Raw genomic sequence first — 15,650 nt, forward strand, 5'->3', positions numbered from 1 at the left:
GATTTCCCCATGCCTGTGAAATTGCGGGTGTCCTTTGGTTTGGCGTGAAGGGTGAGGACCCTCTCCCTCTTGGAGTGTCATGTATGCCTGAGGCATCCACTGAAGAGGGCGGACATGCCTAGGACATGCATCTCTTCTCCTCCACAAAGATCCCATGTGAACCAGGATCACATTCGGGATGTGTAGCCGAATTGGGGGGCTGGCTGTGTGGACTCTGAGATACCTTCCAGCCTGAGCAGTTGTTAGGGGGTTCTAAGATCGCCCTAATCTGTTTCTGTAGCATGGGTGCGTGCGTGTGTGTGTGTGTGTGTGTGTGTGTCTGATGGGCTAGTCCAACCTGTCACCCACCCTAACCTCGTGGATTAAGGAGGCCTCCTCTCCTACGGTCACAAGGCAGAGGGTGGAACATCGGGTCCTGACTCTGTTGGTTGGCAGAGCTGCATGGAGACGGCATGCACAGAATTGACAGGTCTCCATATTTAAGTGTGCATCTGACAAAGACATAGTGGAACCTCGAGACACACTAAGGTGATGAGCATGGAAATACTGAATACCCAGAACCCCCTGAAACCTCACCTGGGCATTAGCAACCCCCTGACCCTTGCTACTGGAGAGTAGCTTCCTTGTTCTCGGAGACGCTGAAAAGACTTCATCTAAGGTACCTGCTGGGACAGATGTTGCTTCACTTATTCGACATTAATCTCGGCTAACCTCCATTACCATTGGAATAATAACAAGGGTAGGTGAGACTAGGTTAGAAAGCACCAAAAAAAAAAAAAAAAGAAAGAAAGAAAGAAAAAAGGAAGTTCGCTTTGGATGGGAAATGCCTTGTATTCAGAAGAAAACTGTAGGACCTGGCTCTTAGGTACTTGCATGAAGTGAGACAATGTATGTGCAATGGATTTTGAGAATGCTGGACCCCCAAGAGAGAGAACAGAATATAAGTCCGTATGGGGAGAACTTATTAACATGGGGGCACAGAGCTGTGACTCGGGGTTTGATGTCCTGAAAGGGGCCAACTCAGCAGCCTCCTGTACACGTGATATAAGCGTGGACAAGTGTTTGCAGCAAATGACACGGAAATACTAGAACTTCCTAGGCAGAGAAAATGGAGGAATAGGTGAGAAGGTCCAAGGGAGTAGGTTTTTAGATATGATATATAATGTAAGATCAGATGTCCTACCTCCAGCCTCTGTTTCGTCGGAGGGCTGCTCAGAAATCCCTGCTCAAAAAAAGGAATGTGCTGGTGAAGTAGTGGCACCGGCATCGTTGAGAAGCCCAGTGCCGACTCTCCTCTGCAAACCATTGTTGGAAGCAAGAGATGCTAGCATGGGACTGGCAATCAATGGAGACAACAGGATTCTCAAGAGGCAGAGTCCCAGTGGTGGCACAAGCCTATGCAGGGCAAGGTAGGCACCGTTACCATACTGGACTGCAAGGCCCTGGTGGGCCAGTCTCTTGTGACTGACCAGAATCTGCGGCAAGAGAGATAGTATAGAGAGTACATAGTAGTGTTCTGTGGTCTAGATATAGGGGCAGCTGGCTGGGGTATTACTTGATTTCTCTAAGGAGAACATAATGAGAACTGGCAGGCAGAAAGCTGATGTTAGCAGCTTTAGTGGAAAACTCTGGTCCCCCACCAAGTGTCCAGTTCTAAGTCAGCCCATGGGCCCAGGGCCCTGTGAGGAAAGTGGAGGTCAGAAAACACCGGTCAAGCTTTTCCCAAAATCCTGTGTCTATTTACGAAGGTAAGGTTAATGAGCACTGTGGTAAGGACCATACCTGCATTAAAAAAAGGAATATTGAATATGAGTTCTCTACTTATAAAGGGACTTATGAAGTCTAGTCTGCCTCATTTCACCTGACAGGAAACCCAAAGTTTCTGTCGATCACCCAAGGTTTGTTTTTTTCTCTCCAGACATTCCATGTACAGCTGGCATTAATGGACTTGGTAGGTGGTAGGACCATCACATTAGCACAAGTGGCATTATATGGAAAGACACACATGGAAGCCTATGAAGCTGATATGTCCTTAGAATATAAGGAAATAAAAGCAATAGTATACTAGGAAAGGAGAGAAGAGTCAGATTACTAAATTCAGAAATGTTCCCACTAAGATCAGAGTGGGGACATTACTATCAGCCTTGCAGAGATTTATAAAAAAAAAAGATTGCAAGGAAATTCCATGAACAATTGTACACCAAAATTTAGGCAAGTTCGGTGAAAAGGTCAATTTCCTAGAAACACACAATGTAACAAAACAGACTCATGAGAAAATAGAAATTCTCCATTGACCCATGAAAAAAGTAAAGAGAGCGAATCCATCCAGAAGAACTTAGAACAAAGAAAAGCTCAGGACCTGTTGGCTTCGCTGGTGAATTCTACCAAATGCCTGAAGAATTATACCTACTGTTGGTGGGAATGCAAGCTGGTGCAGCCGCTCTGGAAATCAGTGTGGAGGTTCCTCAAGAAGTTAGGAATAGAGCCACCCTATGACCCAGCAATTGCACTAGTAGGTATTTACCCCAAATGTACAAACGGAATGATCTGAAGGGGCACATTCACCCCATTGTCTATAGCAGCCATGGTCACAATAGCCGAACTATGGAAAGAGCCAAGATGCCCATTGATAGATGAATGGATAAGGACCTATGTTCTCTCTCTCTCTCTGTCTCTGTCTCTATCTCTCTCTCTCTCTCTCTCTCTCACACACACACACATTATACACACACAGAGAAGGAGACAAAGCATGAGAGACTCTTAACTCTAGGAAACAAATTCAGAGTCACTGGAGGGGAGGTGGGGGTGGGGTCATTAGGTGATGGACATGAAGGGGGGCACGTGATATGATGAACACTGGGTGTTATAGGTAACTGATGAATTATTGAACTCTAACTCTGATACTAATGATGTACTACTATATGTTGGCTAATTGAATGTAAATTTTTTTAAAAAGAAGAATTATAAATCCTTCTCAAAGTCTTCCCAAAAAATAGAAGGGGGAGGGGCAAGTTCTGAAATCATTCTATGAGGCCAACTTTACCCTGATAGCAAAGTGAGACTAAGACACCACAAGAAAAGTGCAGACCAATACACCTTACGACTACAAATGCAAAAACATAAAAAGTACACTGGCAAACCAAACCCAGCAGTTTCCTTGATTAAAAGAATTTTAACTAAAAGGAATATACATCATGGCAAAGTGGGATTTATCCCACGATTGTAAAGGTGGCTTAACGTATGAAAATCAACATGATATGCCACATTAATAAAATGAAAGGAACAAACCACACGATTACCACAAAATGATGCAGAAAATGCATGTGACAAAATCCAGTACTCTCTCAGGATGAAAAGCATTCAGAAAACTAGGATTAGAAGGGAACTTCCTCAACTTGAAATTGGGCATTTATGAAGAACGCACAGCTACTATCCTATTCCATGGTAAAAGAATTGAAGCATCCCCCTAAGACCACGGACAAGTCAAAATGTTCACTCCTGCCACTTCTATTCAACATTGTACTGAACATTCTAGGCGGAGCAATCGGTCAAGGTAAAGAAACAAGACGCACCAAATATGGAAAAGAAAGAAAACTATTTGCAGATGCCAGAATGTTATATATTAAAAAATCCTGTGCTCGTCACCAAGTCACCCCCAGTCCCTGCCCACCTCCCTTTCTATCACCGCTAGCACTGAGTGTTATTCTATATGTTGGCAAACTGAACACCAATAAAAAAATAAATATGTAAAAAATCCTAAGAAATCCACTACAAAAGCTATTAGAGCTAATATTTGAACTCACCACACAAAATCCAGTTGTGTATCCATCAGTATACTAGCAGCAAACATCCTTAAAAGGAAACTAAGAGGGGTGCTGCGTGATTCAGTTGGTAAAGCATCTGACTCTTGATCTCAGGGCCTGAGGTCAAGCCCACATTGGGTGTGGAGCCTACTTTAAACAAAAAAGGAAACTAAGAAAATAATTCCATTTACAAAAGCATTGAGACGAATAAAGTACTTAGAAATAAATTCAGCTGAGGAGATGCAAGGGTTCTACACTGAACACTACAAAACATTGCTGAAAGAAGGCAAAGAAGGCCTAAATAAATGAAAAGACACATTGTGTTCATGGATCAGAAGGTGTCCTATTGTTAAAGTTTCAACACTCTCCCAATTTATCTACCGTCTCAGCGTGATTCCTATCAAAATTCCAATGCTCTACTTGTAGAAGCAGAAAAAGTGATCCTCAAATTCATGTAGAAGTGCAAAGGACTCCCAACACCAGGACAAACTTGAGAATAAAAGGCAAAGTTGGAAGACTCACATTTCCCGATTTCAAAACTTACTACAAAGCTGCAGGAACTAAGACAGTATGGTATTGTCACAAGGCTAGACATTTAGACCAGCAGAGTAGAATTGAGGGCACGCAAATGAACCCATACACACATGGCCCTTGATCTTCAACAAGGGTGCCAAGACCATCCGGTGGGAAAAGGACAGTCTTTTCAAGAAGTGGTGCTGGGAAGTTTTGCATGTGGGGATGCACATGCAAAAAGAAGGAAGCTAGGCCCTTCTGTCAGAACGGACACAAAAATCAACTCAAAACGGACCAAAGACTTAGCTATAAACACTAAAACTATAAAATCTTGAAAGAAAACACGGGGGTAAATCTTCATGACCTTGGGTTTGGCAATAGTTTCTTAGATATAGCACCAAACGCACAAGCAATGAAAGAAAACAAAATACATACATTGGACTTCATTAAAATTTTAGCATGAAGGGACACTTGCACAAGAGTGAAAAGACAACGTGTAGCATGGGAGGAAATATTTTCAAATCATGTATCTGACAAGGGTCTAATATCTAGAATACAAAAAGAACTCTCACGACCCGACAACAAAAGGACGACCACACTTTAAAATGGACAAAAGACTTGAACATAGACATTTTTCCAAAGAGGAGAAGATCCACAAACAGCCAACAAGCACAGATGAACAGATGCTCAACACCATTAGTCCTTAAGGAAACGAAAATCAAAACTGCAATGAGACATCACTTCACACCCTCTAAGAATGCTGTAACTTTTTTAAAAGGAAAATAATTTCTTGAAATAAATTTTCTGCACTCTTCCCTTCTCCTTCTGGGATCCCTATAATACAAATGTGGTTCTGCTTGATGATGTCACTGACTTCCTTCCACCCACTCTCAGTTTTTATTCTTCATTTTTCTTTCTGCTGTTCAGCTTGGTTGCTTTCCATTACCCTGTCTTCCAGATTGCCAGTCCGTTCCTCTGCATCCCAGGTATTGAATTCTTCATCTCGGACAGGTTCTTTTTTGTATTCCGTCCATCTTTTTAGAAAAGATCTTATTAATTTATGAGAGAGACAGAGACAGAGAGACAGACATAGGCAGAGGGAGAAGCAGGCTCCCTTCGGGGAGCCCGATGCGGGACTCCATCCCAGGCCCCTGGGATCACGCCCTGAGCCTAAGGGAGATGCTCAACTACTGAGCCACCCAGGCGTGCCTCTTTCCTCCTCCTTTATGGAAGGTCTCACTGCAACAACGTGGATGGATCTAGAGGGTATAATGCTAAGTGAGGTAAGTCAGATAAAGACAGATACCATATGATTTCACTTATGTGTGGAATTTTAAAAACAAAGCAGATTAACAAAATGAGAAAAAAAGAGAGAGAGAAAGCAGACTCTTAAATACAGAGAGCAAAGTGGTCGTTGCCAGAGGGGAGGCAGGGAAGGGAGACAGGTGAAACAGATAAAGGGGATTAAGAGTACACTCATCGATTGCAAAGAGTAATGTATAGAATTACAGAAGGATTATATGGTACACCTGAAACTAATATAACACTTTATGCTAACTTTTAAAAAATATGAAGGGAAATAAGAAGTGTTGGCAAAAATGTGGAGAAATTGGAACCCTCATGCATCGCTGGTGGAGCTATAAAACGGACAGCCACCATGTAAAACAATTTGGTGATTCCCCAATCCATTAAAGATACAACTACCATAGGACTCATCAATTGCATTCCTAAATATACACCCAAAATAACTGAAAAGAAGCATTTAAACGAAGGATGTACAAGAATTTTTGTAGAAGCACTATTCACAACAGCCAAAAGATGGAAAAAGTGCAAATTTCCGCCAAATGATGAATGGATAAGAAATTTGGTATACCCATACAATGGAATATTACTTCGTCAATTAGAAGGAAGGAAGTTCTGATATATGCTACAACATGGATAAACTTTAAAGACGCTATGTGGAGCCAACGATGCCAGAGGCAAAAGACCACATGTTATTTGATTCCATTTATATGAAATATCCAGAATAGGCAACTCGCCAGAGACACAAAACACATGCGTGTTTGCCAGATCCTGGGAATTGAGGGAATGGAGAGTGACTGCTTTTTTTTTTTAGGTTTTATTTATTCATGAGAGACAGGGAGAGAGAGAGACAGAGACACAGGCATGACGGAGAAGCAGGCTCCATGCCAGGAGTGTGATATGGGACTCGATCCCGGGTCTCCAGGATCAGACCCTGGACTGAAGGTGGCGTTTAACCACTGAGCCACCCGGGCTGCCCAGAGAGTGACTGCTTAATGGGTAAGGGTTTCCTTCTGGAGTGATGAACATGTTCTGAAGCTAATTAGTTGTGATGGTTGCACATCTTTGTGGGTGTACTAAACACTCCTGAATGATTAAGGTGGCAAATGTTATGTCAACTTTAGCACAATAAGAAAAGAAGGAGAAACAGGAAAAATGGGAACAAAGATCCTATAGATTAAAAGGGGCCTTAAGAGACACCTGTCCCCATCTCAGTGTATGGTACTTATTTGGTTTCTGATTCAAATAATCAAACTGTTTTTCAAAAATCTTTATTTTTTTTTTTACTGTTGCTTCCTGTTGCTTAATGGCTCTGAAGGGTTTTTAACACAATTGAAGAAGAAACGTTATGACTAACTGGATATTTAACAATATTAAGAAAATAGTTTGATAGGGGGCAGGCAAGATGGCAGAGGAGTAGGGTCCCCAAGTCACCTGTCCGCACTAATTTACCTAACCTTCAAATCATCCTGAAAACCTACGAATTCGGCCTGAGATTTAAAGAGAGAACAGCTGGAATGCTACAGTGAGAAGAGTTCGCGCATCTATCAAGGTACGAAGGCGGAACAAAATAAAGAAATAAAAGAGCATCCAAGGGGGAGGGGCCCTGAGGAGCTGGGCTAAGGCCAGGTGGCAAGAACCTCCAGTACAGGAAAGCCTAGACCCAGAGAAGCAGGAACTTTACCAATCTTCCCCGACAGAAAGGCGCTCACAGGGAGCTCCGGCAGGATCCCAGGAGGGGCAGTGGAGGCCCCAGGATCCCGGGGTCACTAACAGAGGAAGCACGCCCCTGGGGAGAGCGCGCCACACTCCGCGGCCGAGCTCCCTAAAGGGCTGGAGCGCACGCCCGGCGGGGCCCCGGGAGCAGCTCAGGCGGTGGCTCCATCGGCGGCTCCATACAGAGGGGGCTGCGCGGCCCCGGGATCAGCTCAGGTGGCAACTCTGCAGAGGGGGCTGCGCGGCCCGGGAGCGTGATTCCAGCGACGCAGGCCCCGTAGCCCAGGGCGCTGCGGAACACAGCCCAAGATCCGTCACTCCCCCCCGGGACAGGCAGAGGCCGGGAGGACACAGGGCAGCAAGGACACTCCTGCCGCCAGGCGGCCCTGAGCTGTGCAGGTCCGCGACCCCCGCCCCCGGAGCATCCAGGCCCCTGCAGACTGGGAGACTGCGGTAGTTACTGCGGGAGCTGACTTTAGGGCTGGGGAGCTGGCCGCTGCCACTGTGGTTGTTTCTTCTGGTGTCACCTTGTGCCTGGGACTGAGCGGGGCCGCCAGGAAGCAAGGGCCTCACAGGGTCAACAGATCCCACTGAGCCGTGCACCTGGCAGGGGGCGGGGCAGCTCCCCCAGGTGCACACACCTGAGAATCAGCACAGCAGGCCTCTCCCCCAGAAGACCAGCTGCAAGGACAGGGGAAGAGCAATTTCTTGCCCAAGGAGCGCTGGAAAGCTCCAGGGGAATTTGAGAGACTTAACAGTATATAGAATCAGAGTATACCCCTCCTTGTTCTTTGTTTTTGTTTGTTTGTGTTCCCCTTTTTCCTTCCTTTTTCCCGTACAACTTGTTTTTAGCCGCTCTGCACTGAACAAAATGACTAGAAGGAAGAACTCACCACAAAAGAAATAATCAGAAATAGTCGTCCCTCCCACAGAGTTACAGACTTTGGATTACAATTCGATGTCAGAAAGCCAATTCGGAAGCACAATTATAAAGCTACTGGTGGCTCTGGAAAAAAACATCAAGGAATCAAGAGACTTCATGACTGCAGAATTGAGATCTAATCAGGCCGAAATTAAAAATCAATTCAATGAGGTGCAATCCAAACTGGAGGTCCTAACGACGAGGGTTAACCGTGGTAGAAGAACGAGTGAGTGACGTAGAAGACAAGTTGATGGCGAGGAAGGAAGCTGAGGAAAAAAGAGACAAACAATTAAAAGATCATGAGGATAGATTAAAGGAAATAAATGACAGCCTCAGAAGGCAAAATCTACGTTTAATTGGGGCCCCAGAGGGCGCCGAAAGGGACAGAGGACCAGAAAGTGTATTTGAACAAATCATAGCTAAGAACTTATTTAGTTTCTGATTCAAATAATCAAACTTAACATTTTTTTTTTTTACTGTTGCTTCTGTTGCTTAATGGTTTTGAAGGGTTTTTAACACAATTGAAGAAATTTTATCACTAATTGGATATTTAACAATATTAAGAAATTACTTTTAGTCCCAATAGTTTATTTTTGCCTTAGTTTCCCTTGCCTGGGGAGACATAAATATGTTCCTAAGGCCGACGTCCAAGAGATTTAGGCCCATGTGTTCTCTTAGGTGTTTTATAGTTTCAGGCCTCACATTTAGTCTATAATCTGCTTTGGGTTTATTTTTGTGTATGGTGTAAGAAGGTGGTCCAGTTTCATTCTACATGTTTCTGTCCAGTTTTCTCAGCACCTTTGTTGAAGAGATGGTCTTTTCTCTATTGTATATCCTTGCCTCCTTTGTCATAGATTGATTTGCCATAGAAGTAAGCGTGGGCTTATTTCTAGGCTCTTTGTTCTGTTGCAGCAGCCCATGTGTCTAGTTCTGTGCCGGGACCACAGTTTTGATTACTATAGCTTGTTGTACAGCTTGAAACCCGGGATTGTGATACCTCTGGCTGTGTCCCTCTTTCTCAAGATTGCTGTGACTACTCAGGGTCTTTCTTTATTATTTTTTTAAATTGATTTTTAAAATCCATTTATTCATGAGAGACACACAGAGAGAGGCAGAGACATAGGCAGAGGGAGAGGCAGGCTTCCTGTGGGGAACCGGACACGGGGCTCCATCTCAGGACCCAAGGATCATGCCCTGAGCCCAAGGCAGTCACTCAACCACTGAGCCACTCAGGAATCCCTGATCCTGATTGTACACAAATTTTGATTGTATTTTTTTTTATTGTATACAAATTTTAGGATTCTAGTTCTAGTTCAGTGGGAAATACCATTGTTGATTTGATAGGGATTGCATGGAATCTGTACATCATTTTAGGTCATGTGGACATTTTAACAATATTAATTAATTAATTCTCACAATCCATGAGCATTATATGTCTTCCCATTTGTGTCATCTTCAGTTCCTTCCATCAATGTCTTACATAGTTTTCAGAGTATTACGTCTTTCACCTCCCTGGTTAAATTTGTTCCTACATATCATGATTTTTGCTGCATCTGTAAATAGGTCTGTTTTTCTTGATGTCTCTTCCTCTTTCTTCTTTGTTAGCGTATAGAAATGCAACAGACGTCTATGTATCAATCTTATATCCTGCAACTTGACTGAATTCATTTCTTACTCCTCATAGATTTTTGGTGGAGTCTTTAGTGTTTTCTTCTAATATATATATATATATATATATATATATATATATATATATATGTTCAATTTGCCAACATGTGGCATAAGACCCAGTGCTCATCCCGTCAAGTGCCCCCCTCAGTGCCCGTCACCCAGTCACCCCAGCCCTCTGACCACATCCCTTTCCAGCACCCCTTGTTCGTTTCCGAGTTAGGTGTCTCTCATGCTCTGTCTCCCTCACTGATATTTCCCACTCATTTTTTCTCCTTTCCCCTTTATTCCCTTTCACTATTTTTTATACCAAGCAATTCTTTTAATGTACTGTTGGATTAATTGGCTAGTGCCTTGTTGAGAATTAGCAATTCTTTTAATGTACTGTTGGATTAATTGGCTAGTGCCTTGTTGAGAATTTCTGCATCCATGTTCATCAGCGATATTGACCTGTAATTCTCCTTTTAAGTGAGGTCTTTGTCTGGTTTTGAAGTCAAGGTAATGCTGGCTACATAGAATGAGTTTGAAACTTTTCCTTCCATTTCCATTTTTTGGAGTACTTTGAGAAGAATAGGTACTAACTCTTCTTTAAATGTTTGGTAGAGGGATCCCTGGGTGGCTCAGCAGTTTAGCACCTGACTTTGGCCTAGGGCATGATCCTGGGGTCCCAGGATCGAGTCCCGCATCGGGCTCCCTGCATGGAGCCTGCTTCTCCCTCTGCCTGTGTCTCTGCCTCTCTCTGTGCGTCTCTCATGAATAGATAAACAAAATAAAATAGTTGTTTGGTAGAATTCCCCTGGAAAGCCATCTGGCCCTGGACTTTTGTTTGTTGGGGGATTTTTGATTACTGATTCATTTTCTTTGGTGGTTGTTGGTCTATTCAAGTTTTCTGTTCCCTTCTGTTTCAGTTTTATACTTTATGTTTCTAGGAATTTATACATTTCTTCCAGACTGCCCAATTTGTTGGCATATAATCTTTTATTTTATAAAACCATCTCTCATATTTATATAATCTCGAACACACTAAATGTGTATCACAGAGGAAAATAATAATAATAGTTTTTCAGTGGAGCATCCTGGTAGATGCTACTTTAAACAAATGGTCCACATTAACATAAACAAACGTAAACAGTAATAGTACATCTGTATGTCTTCTTTCTTTCTTTTTATTTTTTAATTATTTTTTATTGGAGTTCAGCTTGCCAACATATACCATAACACTCAGTGCTCATCCCGTCAAGTGCCCCACTCAGTGCATATAATCTTTTATAATATTCTCTTATAATTGTATTTCTGTGGTGTTGGTTGTGATCTCTCCTCTCACATTCATGATTTTATTTATTTGGATCCTTTCTCTTTTCTTTTTGGTAAGTCTGGCTTGGGTTTATTAATTTTTTTATTGGAGTTCAATTTACCAACATATAGCATAACACCCAGTGCTTATCCCATCAAATACCCCCCTCAGTGCCCATCACCCAGTCACCCCCACCCCCCACCCATCTCCCTTTCCAGCACCCCTTGTTCGTTTCCCAGAGTTAGGAGTCTCTCATGTTCTGTCTCCCTTTCTGCTATTTCCCACTCATCTTTTCTCCTTTCCCCTTTATTCCCTTTCACTATGTTTTATATTCCCCACATGAATAAGACCATATAATGATTGTCCTCCGATTGACTTATTTCACTCAGCATAATACCCTCCAGGTCCATCCACGTCAAAGCAAACGGTGGGTATTTGTTGTTTCTAATGGCTGAGGAATATTCAATTGTATACATATAACACATTAATTTTGTTAATTTTTTCAAAGAACTAGCTCCTGGTTTCATTGATCTTTTCTACTGTGGGGTTTTTTTGTTTGTTTGTTTCTATACCATTTATTTCTGCTCTGATCTATCATTATTATTTCCTTTCTTCTGCTGGCTTTGGGCTTCATCCTACATACATAGCAGCATTGTCAACAATAGCCAAATTATAGAAAGAGCACAAATGTCTACTGACAGATGGGTGAATAGAAAAGGAAGTTGTGAAAAAATATATATATTATATATATTATATATATAATGGAATAATGATGGAATGTTACTCAGCCATAAAAATAATGAAATCTTTCGATGGACACCGAGGCACCTTCCACAGTTTGGCTATTGTGGACATTGCTGCTATAAACATCGGGGTGCAGGTGTCCCGGCACTGGGTGTTATTCTGTATGTTGGCAAATTGAACACCAATAAAAAATAAATTTATTATTTAAAAAAAGAATGAGGGATCCCTGGGTGGCGCAGCGGTTTGGCGCCTGCCTTTGGCCCAGGGCGCGATCCTGGAGACCCGGGATCGAATCCCACGTCGGGTTCCCGGTGCATGGAGCCTGCTTCTCCCTCTGCCTATGTCTCTGCCTCTCTCTCTCTCTCTGTGACTATCATAAATAAATAAAAATTAAAAAAAAAAGAATGAAATCCTGCTATTTGTAATAACATGGATGGGGCTAGAGTGTATTATGCTAAGTAAAGTAAGTCACACAGAGAAAGACAAATACCATATGATTTCACTCATATGTGGAATTAAAGAAATAAAACGGATGAATATAGTGAGAGAAAAAGAGAGAGGCAAACCATAAAACAGACTCTTCACTATAGATAACACACTGAGGGTTGCTGGAGAAGGGAGGTTGGTGTGGGGATGGGTTAAATGGCTGATGGGTATTTAGGAGGGCACTTGTGATGAGCACTGGGTGTGGTGTGTACATGATGAGTCACTAAATCCCACACCTGAAAATAATAATACTCTGTATGTTAACTAACTGGAATTTAAATTAAAACGTGGAAGAAGAAAATAAAAGAAGTAGAAATACCATACAATCCAGTAATTCCAGTAAATCCACTACGGGGTATTGAACCAAAGAAAATGAGAACACTATTTCAAAAAGACAGATACACCTATGTTCATCACAACATTATTTACAACAGCCAAGATATGGGAGCCACCTAAGTGTCCATTGATAGACGAGTGGATAAAGAAATGTCATAAATATATATTATATTCCATTATATTACTCAGCTCCTAAAAAGAAAGGAGATCTTGGCATTTGTGACAACCGGATGAACCTAGAGGATATGATGCTAAGTGAAATAAGTCAGACAGAGAAAGGCAAATACAATATTATTTCACTTATATGTGGGATCCAAAAAACAAAGCAAATGAACAAACAAAACAGAATCAGACTGGTCAATGTAAAGAACAACCTGGTGGTTGCCAGAGGGGAAGGGGTGGGAGAGGGGCATAATAGTTGAAGGGGACTAAGAGGTACAAACTTCCGGTATAAAATTAATAAGTCGGGGAGATGAAAAGTATGACATAGAAAATATAGTCAGTAATATAGTAATAACCTTGTACAGTGATAAATGATAACTACACTCATCATGGTGAGCACTGTGTAATGTATAGAATGGCCAACTCACTCTTTTGTGTGCCTAATATATTTTATATCAAATAAACTTCAACAAGATACAAAGCGCAAGATAGGCCAATGGATTTAGTGTAACAATATATGAAAATTTCAACACACTGGAAGGGATGAGCACTGGGTGATATGCTATATGTTGGCAAATTGAACTCCAATTAAAAAATAAACAAAGTTTCAGATTCCACCTTGCAGCTAATGTTAAAGAAATGTGTGGGAAATATCAGAAAGGGAGACAGAACGTAAAGACTCCTAACTCTGGGAAACGAACTAGGGGTGGTAGAAGGGGAGGAGGGCGGGGGGTGGGGGTGAATGGGTGACGGGCACTGGGGGTTATTCTGTATGTTAGTAAATTGAACACCGATAAAAAATAAATTTAAAAAAATAATAAAAAAGTAAAAAGAGGGGACCTCAGCCCCCCCAAAAAGAAATTACCCTTTGTTGAATTTTATATAGTTCCAAATTAAAAAGTCCACAATTATCTCAAAACGCTCAACCACTTCTCCTAGAATTAATGGACATCTCTAGAGAAAAGTGACCACAATACCAAGTTTTTTTTTACCCAGATATAACTTCTCTTTGAAAATTTGGCCTGAAAATGTTTACTGTCTTTTATTTATTTATTTTTTTGTAGAACTTTATTTTTTCTATTGTAAAACTTTTTTTTTGTTTCTCATCCTGAAATTTATTATTTATTATTTATTTTTTTTATTGGAGTTCAATTTGCCAACATATAGCATAACACCCACTGCTCATCCCATCAAGTGCCCCCCTCAGTGCCCATCACCCAGTCACCCCCATCCCCTGCCCACCTCCCTTTCTACCACCCCTTGTTCGTTTCCCAGAGTTAGGAGTCTCTCATGTTCTGTCTCCCTTTCCGATATTTCCCACTCATTTTTTATCCTCTCCCCTTTATTCCCTTTCACTATTTTTTATATTCCCCAAATGAATGAGACCATATAATGATTGTCCTTCTCCGATTGACTTATTTCACTCAGCATAATACCCTCCAGTTCCATCCACGTCGAAGCAAATGGTGGGTATTTGTCGTTTCCAATAGCTGAGTAATACTCCATTGTATATATAGACCACATCTTATTTATCCATTCATCTTTTGATGGACACCGAGGCTCCTTCCACAGTTTGGCTATTGTGGACACTGCTGCTATAAACATCGGGGTGCAGGTGTCCCAGCGTTTGGCTGCATCTGTTTACTGTCTTTTAAATTGTCTTTAAATTCAATTTTAAAAAATGTAAGGCTATTAAAATACCTCTCCCTTTTCCAATGATATGTCTGTATAAGGCCCAATTTTCCTCATGTATATCGACCAAAATAACACATCTCAAACGTTTAAATGCAGAAACAGTTAATAGAGTTCAGTTGTCCTCTATGAAGCCTCTTTAATATAAGAGATTTGCAAAAATGTAAAATAATACCACTCTTTCTCTAAACTTTTTGGTTTTGAATTTTTCAGAAATTTTTTATCCTTACATAGTTATTTTGATTAAATTAATAAGTAAATACTTCAAAAGTGTCTTCATCTCAAGTCTGAATACACTAAATATTGATGGACATAATACATAACCCCAAAGGTACCTCTTCAATAATCCTTAAGAGTCTAAAAAGGTCATGAGATCAAAGTGTTTGAGGTCCACTGAACTATATATATATATGGGGTCACTTTGCTGGTTTCCTTGGGAGAAAATCTTTATGGATAGGAGACAAGTAAAACTGCAACAAGAGAAATAAATGGTGTAGTTACATGTCCAGAATTTGGGAATCTGGAGGCTTCATTTCTATTCTGGGCCCGACAATTTGACCATGAATAGATCACTTGGCCACTGTGTAACTCTATTTCTTTCTTCATGACTTGACACTCATTGTAACTGCTCACAGCTCAGCCTATTCAGAGGACAGAAGCAGAGGCACACTGGCAGTACTATGGAGCATTTCTCTGACTTGGCCTTCTCAATATTTTCAGGACTTTCAGGTCTCATCAAATCTGTCACCACTGTTTCTAACAGCACTCGATTTATTTCTTGGAGCAAGTTTACAGAGAACACTACAGAGCAGAGTCTAGGTCCGCTTCCTTTAGTTGCCCTGTACACATATTCTGATCAGTGCATGAACAGAATCATTGGGCTATTAAGTTTCCATTTTCCAGGCTCTACTACCTCTTCCACTCTAGAGGTCCCAGGAGACTTCCAGGAATTTCTTGTCAGCCTAGGATGATGGAAGGAACTCTATCTTGGGCAGCATGCATCCTAGTTCTA

The 15,650-nt window shown here is 41.6% G+C and overlaps 1 protein-coding gene and 1 long non-coding RNA gene across 2 annotated transcripts in view; both read right to left on the minus strand.

Moving 5' to 3' along the window:
* LOC140628401 (synaptonemal complex protein 3-like) overlaps window positions 1-15,650 on the minus strand; it is a 95,550-nt gene that overhangs the window by 31,064 nt on the left and 48,836 nt on the right. The window lies entirely within an intron of this gene.
* The window catches only part of LOC140628403 (uncharacterized), a 38,792-nt gene continuing 30,015 nt past the window's right edge, over window positions 6,874-15,650 (minus strand). Inside the window, exon 2 of the long non-coding RNA XR_012026651.1 lies at window positions 6,874-8,522. This is a non-coding gene — a long non-coding RNA (uncharacterized lncRNA). The remainder of the gene's footprint in view (window positions 8,523-15,650) is intronic.

This window comes from Canis lupus, chromosome X (genome assembly GCF_048164855.1).
Source record: "Canis lupus baileyi chromosome X, mCanLup2.hap1, whole genome shotgun sequence".
NCBI lineage: Eukaryota > Metazoa > Chordata > Mammalia > Carnivora > Canidae > Canis > Canis lupus.